Genomic DNA, 11,001 nt, shown 5'->3' on the forward strand with positions numbered 1-11,001 from the left:
TCATTGAGAATCGCATCCAACCTTACAACCGTGTTTGTCCCTTCGAGCTGCCCATTTTTCCTTTTTAACGACCCCTGTTCTGACAGACGGTTCTAAAGTTATTAATTTTTGAAGTAATTCCCATAAATTGGACGGTTTTCCATGTGAAAGCATCTTTATTGCTTCGGAACCCTGATTTGATGTGCCAGCCCGATCCTACCCATTCCCCTTGATATTTTTCCTTTTTACTCCCTATCATTCCGATGCATAGTTGGTCCGTTATTAATTTTTGCAGGTTTCTGGCTCCTTTTCGTGCCTATTTTTCACATTTTTCCATGTGAACATGAACTATTTTCACCGGAATCCTAGTTTAATTTGACAATCGTGTCCCGTCCGCCTTTCCCCCACTTTTTCGTTTTTCCTTCCCCCTCTTCCGACTGTTTGATTTTTCGTTATTAATTTTTCTGAGTGTTTTCAAGTGCCTTTTTTGTATTTTTCCCATGTGAACCCCTCCTAATTTCCCCCAAACTAAGTTTTGATGTGCCAGCCCTGTGAATCCCTTTCTTGGACATTTTTCCTTTTTACTATCCTCTATTCCGATGTACGCTTCTTCCCGTATTAATTTCTGAGTCTATTTTCGGGTATGAATGTTGGGGTTTTTCCTGTATGAACGCATCCTATCTCGATCAGAACTGTGTTTTGCTATGATAAGTTTGTTGCCACGTTCTTCTGCCCATTTTTTCTTCTTTTTGCACTTCGTTTCGATGAGCGGATTTTCTGATATTAATATACGTATGTGTTTTCAGGATTGTTTTTGCGTTTTTCCCTTGTGAACATTCTGCTTTTGCCCCGGAACCAGTGTCACATTTTTTTATAATCTTTTCCTCATCTCCCGGCATATTTTTCCTTTTTACGATTTTTCGATTTGATGTACGGTTTGAGATTTATTAATTTTTCTTCCTTTTTGTCGTGTGGCCGTATTTCTTGTGTCGCGCGTGAACGCACCTGTTTTTGGTTTTACACGCCTCGGGACCCTCGTCACTTCTGTGAATTGCGTATCGCCATCCCTGCCCCGTCTGATCCCGTCGATGCAAATTTTTTTTACCCCCCCCCCGCGCATGCTCCTTTTTACCAACCATAACCAATGTTTAAAAAAAAAACAACAAGAACAACAAAATTAAAAAAAACCAAAAAAACAACCCACACCGCAACAATATAAATACAAATTTACACAAAAAAAAAACAAACAAAAACAAAGCCAAACACCATCCTAATAATTAAAACCAAAAAATTATTAAAACATTAAAATTTCAAAAACAAAAAAAAACACAAAAAAAACCACACAACGCAAAAGAGAAGAAAAGAACAGAACAAAAGAAAGAACAAAAAAACAAAAACAAAAACAACGAAATTCCAAAAAAAAAGGTCTTACCTGCGTGCCCTTCTGTGCGCCTGCTCGTCCTCGTCTTCAACCTCACCTTCCTCCTCATACCCTCCTGCAGCGCCTTGCCCTCTGCCTCGTCCTCCCTCTCCCACTGCTTCTCTCTCCCACCACCTCCGTCTCCTTCGGCTTCCCTCTCCCACTGCCTCCCTCTCCTACGGCTTCCCTCTCTACCTCCGCCTTGTCCTCCCTCTCCCACCGCCTCCCTCTCCTTCGGCTTCCCTGTCCCACCGCCTCCCCCTCCTTCGGCCTCCCTCCCTACCTGCACCTCATCCTCCCTCTCCCACCGCCTCCCTCTCCTTCGGCTTCCCCCTACCACCGCCTCCCTTTCCCTCCACGGCACCTCCTCACCATCACCCGCCTCCTCCGCCCTACCCGCCTGATTCCGCCGTCTCCTTTCCCACACCCCCACCCCAATCTAACCATAGTTAACCCCTAACCCACCCCAATCTAACCATAGTTACCCCCCTAACCCCACCCCCACTAACCACACTTACCCCTCCCCTAGCCCCCCTTCCCACCCATACACCTCTCCCCCGCAGAAAAACACACCCCCACCACCCCTCCCCACAGGCCCGTGTTTCTTTTCATACGCGTCTCCGCATGTGCTTGTGACGTCTTCGTGCGTTGCTAGCGAGCGTTCCTGCGCGAGGATGCGCCTCCGACTTGTCCGTGCAGTGGTGTGTTGCAGTCAGCCATTCACATGCAGTCATTTTTAGTTCACACACAGCTCGGGTACCGACTTTTAATTTCAAAACCAGAAAAACACGTGAAAACCCTTTAAAAAAAAACATAAAAAACCAAAAAACTTCACAAATTCATTAAAATTCATTTAAACTCCAAATAAATTGCAAAAAAATTTCTAAATAATTTTTAACATTGATGAAATCATTTGCACTATTTTCTAAAGTGGGAATTCAAGGAAATAAATTGCAAAAAATTCAAAAACTTTCAAAATCCTTCAAAAATACATGTAAAATGAGCAAAATTCATTAAAAATTGGTAAAAATTCAAAAATACTTCCAAGAAATTTCACAAATCCCTTGCCCCTTTGTCCAATAATTTCTCAATTAAAAATGCTTCCATAAATGGTTAAAGTATTATTTGAAGCAAAAACCCTACTTTTAATAATTCATTTTAAATTCCAAAAATCAGCTGAAAAATCATGGATAAATTCCAACACATTGTTGACACTCGTTGGATTGCTGAAATCCCACCATTACACTTCATAACATATTCATATGTCATATATCTAGTTTTAATCATTTAAAAAAAGAGGAAAAAAGAACGAAAAAAACAAACAAACACATAAAATACAAAATACAAACACACCTAAATTATAATTTAAAAAAAACAAAACAAAAATAAAATAACAATTTCACCCAACTACCAATCAACATTAATTGTACCACATGTGATTTCCTTAATCTTGCTTTGATATTTATTTAACAAAAAAAAAACAAAACAAAAACACTAAGATGCTTTATTTTTTCTAGTCAGTGGTTTTTACTTTTTTTGACTGGATTCCTTGCGCTTTCAGTCTCTTGCATACACACCCCTATGAGGTATCTTTTTTTGTGCTTTATTTATTTTTTGTCATTCCTTAACCATAGTTAATTGTTAAAATGAACTATATTCACCCACTTTTTCACATGCACTCGCGTTAAACATAAATTTTTCTAATAATTAAAAATCAACCCACCGTTCACTTTGCACGCACTATGTGTGCTTCAGAGGCACTTTAATTTTTAATTTAAAAAATGAACCAACCGTCACAAAAAAGCACGCATTAGCAAAAAAGCGCTCCACATCACCATTAATTTCTAATTAATGAATATGCATTTAGAGACCCTAGTCTGGGTATCGCAGTCTGGGTTTTGTTTAAGCACCGCTTCACCTTAATAAATTTTAATTAAAATTTTAAGAAGGAACCGCCATTTTCTTATTAAGGTTTATAACCTAATAAAATTTCACCCATTGTTAATAATTTCTTAAAATGAACCCTTCATTAAAACCATTCCCCCTCACTGCACTTTTTTTCATTTTTAATAAACACGCTTCGTGGGATGGGCACGCAAAGTCCTTTAAGCTAAAATTGTTGGTCAAACTTATGGTTAGGTCCTGATTAGGTTTTTAAGGTATAATGGTTTACTTGTGTGATATGATTACGGGTGCGGTTTGTAGTTTTTTTTTGCCTGATACGGGGTCTTGGGTACCTGCTTGTTGCATAGCATGAAGGTTTCGGTTGCATATGTGTAGAGGTCATGCCGAATTTTTTCTAGGATGTGGGTTGTTTGGGGTGGTCAATTGGTTAGTTACGTCTGTGTGTGTGTTTCTTTTAATCGATTTCTTTTTTATCGCTATTTTGTTGTTTTGCAGGCATTGTCTGTGTTTGTGGTGTGTGTGTGTTTTCCATTTGAATGGCACCTCACGCTCCTCCTCCTATCCAGTATGTCCTGTTGATCAGTAGTGATTATTCTTTCCTATTGACTTTTGAGCCTATAGTGAAAGCAGGCCTTGCAACTTTTGTGGCTGCTTCACTCCCTTTGATTCCAGATGATCCATCCCTGTGTGATAAGTTTCTTGGATCATACAGTAAGAGATAGGGCTTGGTTCGGTGGTGCTTCCATGGTATTGACACCCCGAGGGTTAGGGAAGGCTTTGTCTCTTCCCTACAAAGGAGAACCCTTTGTTACAGCTAGATAATTATTCTCAAATGATGAGATTCTCAAGCTGTTACAGAAGCAGACCAAAGAGGTTCTGGATGTTAAGAAAGTGATTAACACTTCAGGAGTGTCTTTTTCCATGATCACTGATCCTCTTTGGAAGTTAGTCTGCCAATTTCTCCAAGACAGGTTCATGCTTGCCAAAACACCATCTCATTATTTGTCCAAGGAACTCTTCACAGCTTGTAGGTTCATGACAGGTTCATGCCAGGTTCATGCCTGCCAATTTCTCCAAGACAGGTTCATGATAGATTCATGCCTGCCAAAACACCATCTCATTATTTGTCCAAGGAACTCTTCACAGCTTCTAGGATGGTGTTAAAAGGGGTTGCCATTGATTGGAGTCCTTACCTGCTTACGAAGATGGACCAACATTTTGTCAAAGTGACCAGAGGGAATATCACAAATATCACTTATGGTTCCTATTTATATGCTTTCTTGACATATTCAAGCCTTAAGAAGGGTGTGCTACCTCCTCCTCCATCTGATCCAATTCCTCCCCCTCCACCTTCAGAGGATTCAGAACCTATTGACATAGAGGATCTTGATTCCCCTCCTCCATTGGTCATTCATCGGAAGCGCTTGAAGCATATAGTAGAGAAAATTCCCTCAATCATTCCTTCAGTAACAATTCATGCTACCTCTGGAAGTGAGCTCCCTGCCTACCTCACATGTAACAATTTATTCAGGGCACATCGAGAGGGTTCTTTGAAAATATCAGTCCCTTCACTGAACAGTTTAGTGCTAGAGATGCCATTCATTCCTTTGTAATGACATCTAGAGTTCGGTTGAACTCTCAGTGACAGCTTGTGTTCAACAGTTATATGCTTCTTTCTATGAAGAATTGATGCAATCCAAAGATGAGTTGCATAAGGCAACCACAGAGTTAGCCTCTGCTAAAGACACTCTTGCCGATCTGTTTAAGCAGATGGAGCAGCAGACCCAAATGATTGAGACCCAGAGAGAAGAAATATTTTCTTTGAAGATTCAGTTAGCAAAAGCTCAGTCAGAGGTCACTAAAGTCTCGGAGGAGAAAAAGAGAATGTCCAAAGAAGCTCAACAGTTTCAGACTCTTTTAGATACAAAGCTGTCAGCTTTGCAGACTGCTCATAATACATTCGAATCACAAGCTTCCCAAATTAAGCAGTTGCAGGACCAACTGGCATAGTCACAGTCCATTCCTCCAAGCCCCAATGTTCCTATGATTCCTTCTATCTCTCAGTAGGACTTGGCAGTTCTCCAGAGACAGGCCACATTATGTCCGTTGTTTCAAGATAAAGTGGAAAGATTGCAGTCCAGGATGGATTTGTTATGGTCTACATTTGAGCACTTTCAGGAGTATGTTCCTCCGGACCATTCCTTTTTTGTCCACTATCAGTTACAGAAGTTGGCTTTCTATATAAAGCTTTCAACGATGGATCTCCCTCTTCCAGAGGATGGTTGGAGTGGCGCTTGGTCTTCTGATTTGCTGATAGAAGTTGTCTGTATGGTCTTTGAAGATTCTGTGATGACGGATACCATGTTGCTATCTTACATGTATCTACGAGGTGATCTGTTGATTTCAGATGATGTAGATCTGGCTTGGTATGTGGGAGATGTGGTTTTGCAAGCTGTCTTGTATGTCAACTGTTTGGAGTTAAGGATAGATGACATGTTCCAGTGTTATTCTTCTAAAGTGGCTACTTGCCCTGACACTTCATGGCATTCAATGATTGATTCTATGGTCTTGAATCAATGTCAGAATACAGCTTCTACTTATGTGCAGAGCACTAACCAACTGAGGGTGGATCTCCTAGCTTATATTTCCAAGAACCATCCATTTGATTTATCCTTCTTTGATGCCTACCATAGACGATCTGTTTTAGGTCCCTCTATTTCTAGCCTATTGTACTATCAACAAATGGCCCATCTCTATGATACTTATCTTTCCCTTTATCAAACCAACTCAGCAGCTATCTTACCTCTCCTTTTCCAACCTCAAGGTTTTCCTCAAATTCCCATCTTTACCTATTGTTCTTCCATCGAAGATCCAGTCTTTTCCCCTTCTCCACCATGCCCTTCTCCATCTATTAATATACCTTCTACTTTTCCTGCTTATCAATTGACACCTTTCCTAACCGATTCACTTAAATTTTCAGCCACTCCTTCTTTAGCTTATTCCTCCTTTTATGATTTTGCCTACCCATCTCTTCATCCTCTTTTACTTATTCCACTTCCATCTCCTGCCACTTCTATTTCTCAACCTCCTCAGTTGGTTAGTGGCTACGAAGGATTTGATCAACAGATTCCGAGAAGAAGAGGATGGAGTTCGACTGATTCTCTCACAGGACCACAGATTAACTGGCCATTAATTCCTGGGGACTGGACAACTGCTAGTTAAGCATACCAGAATTACCTCCATTTTTCTCACCAATATTCACAATCTCTAGATCCTTCAGTGAGATTGACAGCTCATTTTGCTTGGTATCTAGCATATATACATAGGCATTTCCATAACAATCAAAAGGCAATTCCAAAGCTTTGTATGAATGTCAATGTGAACATTGATTCCCAACACTTGGATGTCCTATATTTCCATGCCCTATGTCTACCTAGTAGATATCTTGTTTTGCTAGAAAGGATGTGCTGCATTCAGTTCTTTCAAAATCCTCCCAAGACATTTGTGGATGAGTCCTTCTCCATGGATTGTTTTCGAAATCACCAAGCCTTCAAAAGGGATCACCTTCATTGATGCCTTTGCAATGTATTTTGGATTATTCTTAATGATATATATCTCTTTTTGGAGGTGTCATTCAGATGGTTGTGTTAGTGTTTGTGTGTGTGTTGTAATAATTTGTAGTGGATGGCAAGCCTATGATGGAACACTGAAGAAGAACCTCTTATATCCTTTACAAATTTGTTATGACTTTCAATTGTTTATCAGATGTGTTAATGCATAACAAAGTTTTCCTTTAGAAGTATTCTTTTCTAGAGATACAGGTGATAAGTTGGGGTCGTGGTTTGGAGTGATTGTTGAAGATACTGAAGAAGATAAAATTGAGCTCTTTAATGAACTTATATTCTTCTTTTCCTTAGGTCGCGAGGACGCTTCCTTTCTAAGTGTGGGGATATATTGAGAGTGAAAAAAGACTAAATTTTTGAATACTATGTGATTGATTTCCATTCAAAAATGGTGTATTCTTTTATGTTTCTTATTCTATTAATGGATTCTATGAAGATGTTGAAGATTATGGCTGATTCTATCAAATCCGTGGGAGATATCTACTATGATGCTGCATGAAGAATTGCTATTTTCTTTGTTTTGGTCATCAAAAGAATGAAATAAAAGCTTGTCGATGTTACAAGATAGATTTTCTTGGAGTAGAATCCCCTTTTCGTTGGTGTTCCTCTTGGGGCTCTAGCAACCTTGGAAGGTGCCAATGGAAGTCCGGAAGATCGGGGAGAAGGCGGGAGATCAAAACATACCTGCAAATAAAGATGCCATGGTTGCCATTGAAGCTCAGGTTGAAGCTCTTCAAATCCGGGCTGAAGGTAACGTTGGGCAAGCTCCAATGCCTTTGCTCTGATAGCAGTTGAAAGGGAAGTGGAACCCAGGAGGAAGAAGCTTGGCGGTGAGAGCTATGGTAGATGGAAAGCAAGAGCAAGAGAGAGAGTGTTTCTCAAAGTGGAAACTCCAACAACCACAATGTGTGGCCAGGCCTTCCTTTATTCAAACTATCACTAAAAGAATAAAGAATAAGTGATTGTGACGAGCGCTCGCCACCTACAATGTGCAGTGGTGGGTATTGTCAGTGTAGTAATATATGGGTAGTTAGGCAGAGGCACCTTTAACCCCAACAATGGAACCATCCTTTACCAATACAAAAACCAAATATTTCTACCTTATATATGAAGAGAAAAACAAATAGTAGCAAACATAGTACGAACAATTGTTATGCTCATTACATAATACATAAATAGTAAGCACTCTACACACACAAAATGAAAAAAGAAATGCTAGCAAAAACAATGAATAAAAAAGGAGGTACCAAAGAAAACATAAATTCTATACAAGTAAGGGTGTTCAATGGTAGAACTTATATATGATAGTAATAATTGCAATCATTCTATTTAATATCTATACAAATATCCAAAAGAATTAAGGAAAAACCATAAAAAGTAGGCCCAAAAATACTAGTTAATGATATCCTCACCTTAAAACCAACCAAATGTTACCGTTAAATTAAGCATGATTAGAAATTTCTTATTGTACTCTATATCGTATGGCTAACATAAAAATAGAATAATTTTTTATCATAGCAATATAATATAAGAAAAATGAGATAAAAAGTATCTAAAGTGTAGTGGTATCCAACACAGGTTGTTGAATGTTTGTATTAAAACACAATTGCAAATCTTTTGGGTAATATTTTGTCTTGGCAGAAGCATTTCCAATATTTGAAAATATTCCCTAAAATTTTGATAGTTTTCAATTTGATTTTTCAAAGACATGTTTTTTTACTCAACATGTCAAAAAAACAAGGTTGTAAACCTCAACCTTTTCAAATTTGGCCTTCTTAAAAATAGGCCAATATTAATAAATACAAGTAAAGTAGCCATAGGAAAGGCTATCTTATTTTTTAAGGATACAAATTTTATAAGATTTTGTGAAATGCTACTCTTTAATAGAAAATAATAGAAATTTTTCTATATATAAATCAACCAAATAAAAAGTAATCATTGCTACAACAATGATAGAGTTGTATTGTCTCCCACCACTTGTGTCACTAAATGATATTCATTCACTCGATTAGTTGGAAGATGGGTTCTTGTCATGCTATCCGCAATCACATTAATTTCATCTAAATGTAGAGCAAGCTTTTTAATATTGAGAGCTGAAAAGATGAGTGGGTTGCCTCTTACACACTCAGCCTCCAATCCTCACTAAGAGAGCTAAAGAAGGGCACCACCTAGCCAAAGGGAGGATGGGCTAGGACATCCCTTTCCTCAAAGAGAATGGAAAGAACCAAAACACAACTTCACAAAGGGAGGATGGGCTAGGACATCCCTTTCCTCAAAGAGAATGAAAAGAACCAAAACACAACTTCACAAGAGAGAATTTGTAGCCCATCTTAAAGGAAATGAAGATGATGGAAGGTTAAGAGAGATGATGGCTCCTACTTTCTCCCATGAACATATATATAACATGAGAAAATAAAGATTCCCCACCAATAGAGCATATGGCAAGTCTTATTTAATAAGTTTAAGTATGAATGTAGAGGAAAATTTAGAATAGAGTACATATGATTTAGACACAATATTAGAATATGTGAGAGAGAGAGAGAGAGAGAGAGAGAGAGAGAGAGAGAGAGAGAGAGAGAGAGAGAGAGATGAGATGAGAAGAGAGGAAGACAAGAGGAGAAGAGGTAGAGGAAGCTTGCCATTATGTATTTATGGAATGCTACATAATAAAAGAAACTCACTCATAGCTTACCTCAAAGAGATGGACTAGCATGAGGGTGTTCTAGAGTGCTCTCATGTGCTTGTCATTCTCTCCTTTACATCTCCATGGGCACCTTATATAGCCTCCATGAGGGATTATATTAAGATAATTTTCTTGATTAATATAATCCTAGATTATGTATGGCATCTTTGAAAATATGGAGAATAATGGATGGGACAAGTCCCCACCTTGGTCATCATACAAGAAGCCAAGGGTGATGGTAGTAGACAAGCCAGAGAAAGGGAGCTAGATTACAAGAGGTGGGTGCCCAAAGCACATTATTATAATATATTTACAAGAAGGATAAAATGGAAAGTTAATGTGACAAGGGTGAAAGAGAGAACAAAATTGCGTGCACCCAGCAATCTATGCCTTTGTAACTTCAAATCGGTGAAGAATCTGAAAAAAAATATCTTTTGCAACTTTGTAGACCAAGTCAAAACTAGTTAGTCTAAATGGAAATTTTCTTGAAATTCGATTTTCCCTGGGATTCATTGAAATGATAAAAAACGGCTTCCAAAAGCTACTTTGACTTTAGTTCCTTATATATATATATATATATATATACATATAAGCATGTTACAGAGGGGATCCATGCTTGTAAGCTTTTGTGTAAGATCCAAATGACACCATGATGTGGACATTGACTTGTGTACAAGGGTGAGGTCTCCTCTAATGATGGTGATAGATTCCAAATCTTGGTAATGCAGGTGGAATCCACATGTAGTTGGAGGCTAGTCCTTTGAAAAAATCTATGTACTCACTCAACCCCTAGGTGTAATCCATTTTCACCTTCACTAAGATAACCCTCAGGGAAGTTACTATATATATATATATCCTCTACATCACGTGCATTCAAGGTCTATTTATAAATATCCTTTTTCCTGAATAAAACATAACCCTTTTCTATTCAATCTGTAAATAACCCCTTTATTTTATACCCTTCTATATGTAAAATGTATAAAAATTGTGTTTTAAAAGTACCTTATTTTGAACCCACTTGATGTACATATATATTCATGAGTAACTTACCCGAGAGATAACCCATCCCTTTTACCCTTTACATTGACATCCCTCCTAAGAACTTGTTTCCCCACTTACTAGAGTTATCATTACCGAGAAGCAATGTAACAGACCTAGTGCTTGAAGAGTAAACCCAAAGTGATAAAATGTAGGGTTTAAGCTATGGGTAAGGCTCTTGATAGGGATTTCGGCCAAATTTTGTGGTAGAAACTCGGTTTGTAAAAAACCCAGATCATTAGCCCTTAGGCTAGAGGCATGTATGCCTCTAGCTTACTAATGATGGTCCAATAGAGTAGGGAGGACTGCACCCCCTCATTGGTGGCTCTTTGTGCAGGAACGAAGTTGTTAAC

The sequence above is a fragment of the Lygodium microphyllum genome, chromosome 12, assembly GCF_053477565.2.
Source record: "Lygodium microphyllum isolate KBCC chromosome 12, Lygodium_microphyllum_v1.1.10, whole genome shotgun sequence".
Classification (NCBI taxonomy): Eukaryota; Viridiplantae; Streptophyta; class Polypodiopsida; order Schizaeales; family Lygodiaceae; genus Lygodium; species Lygodium microphyllum.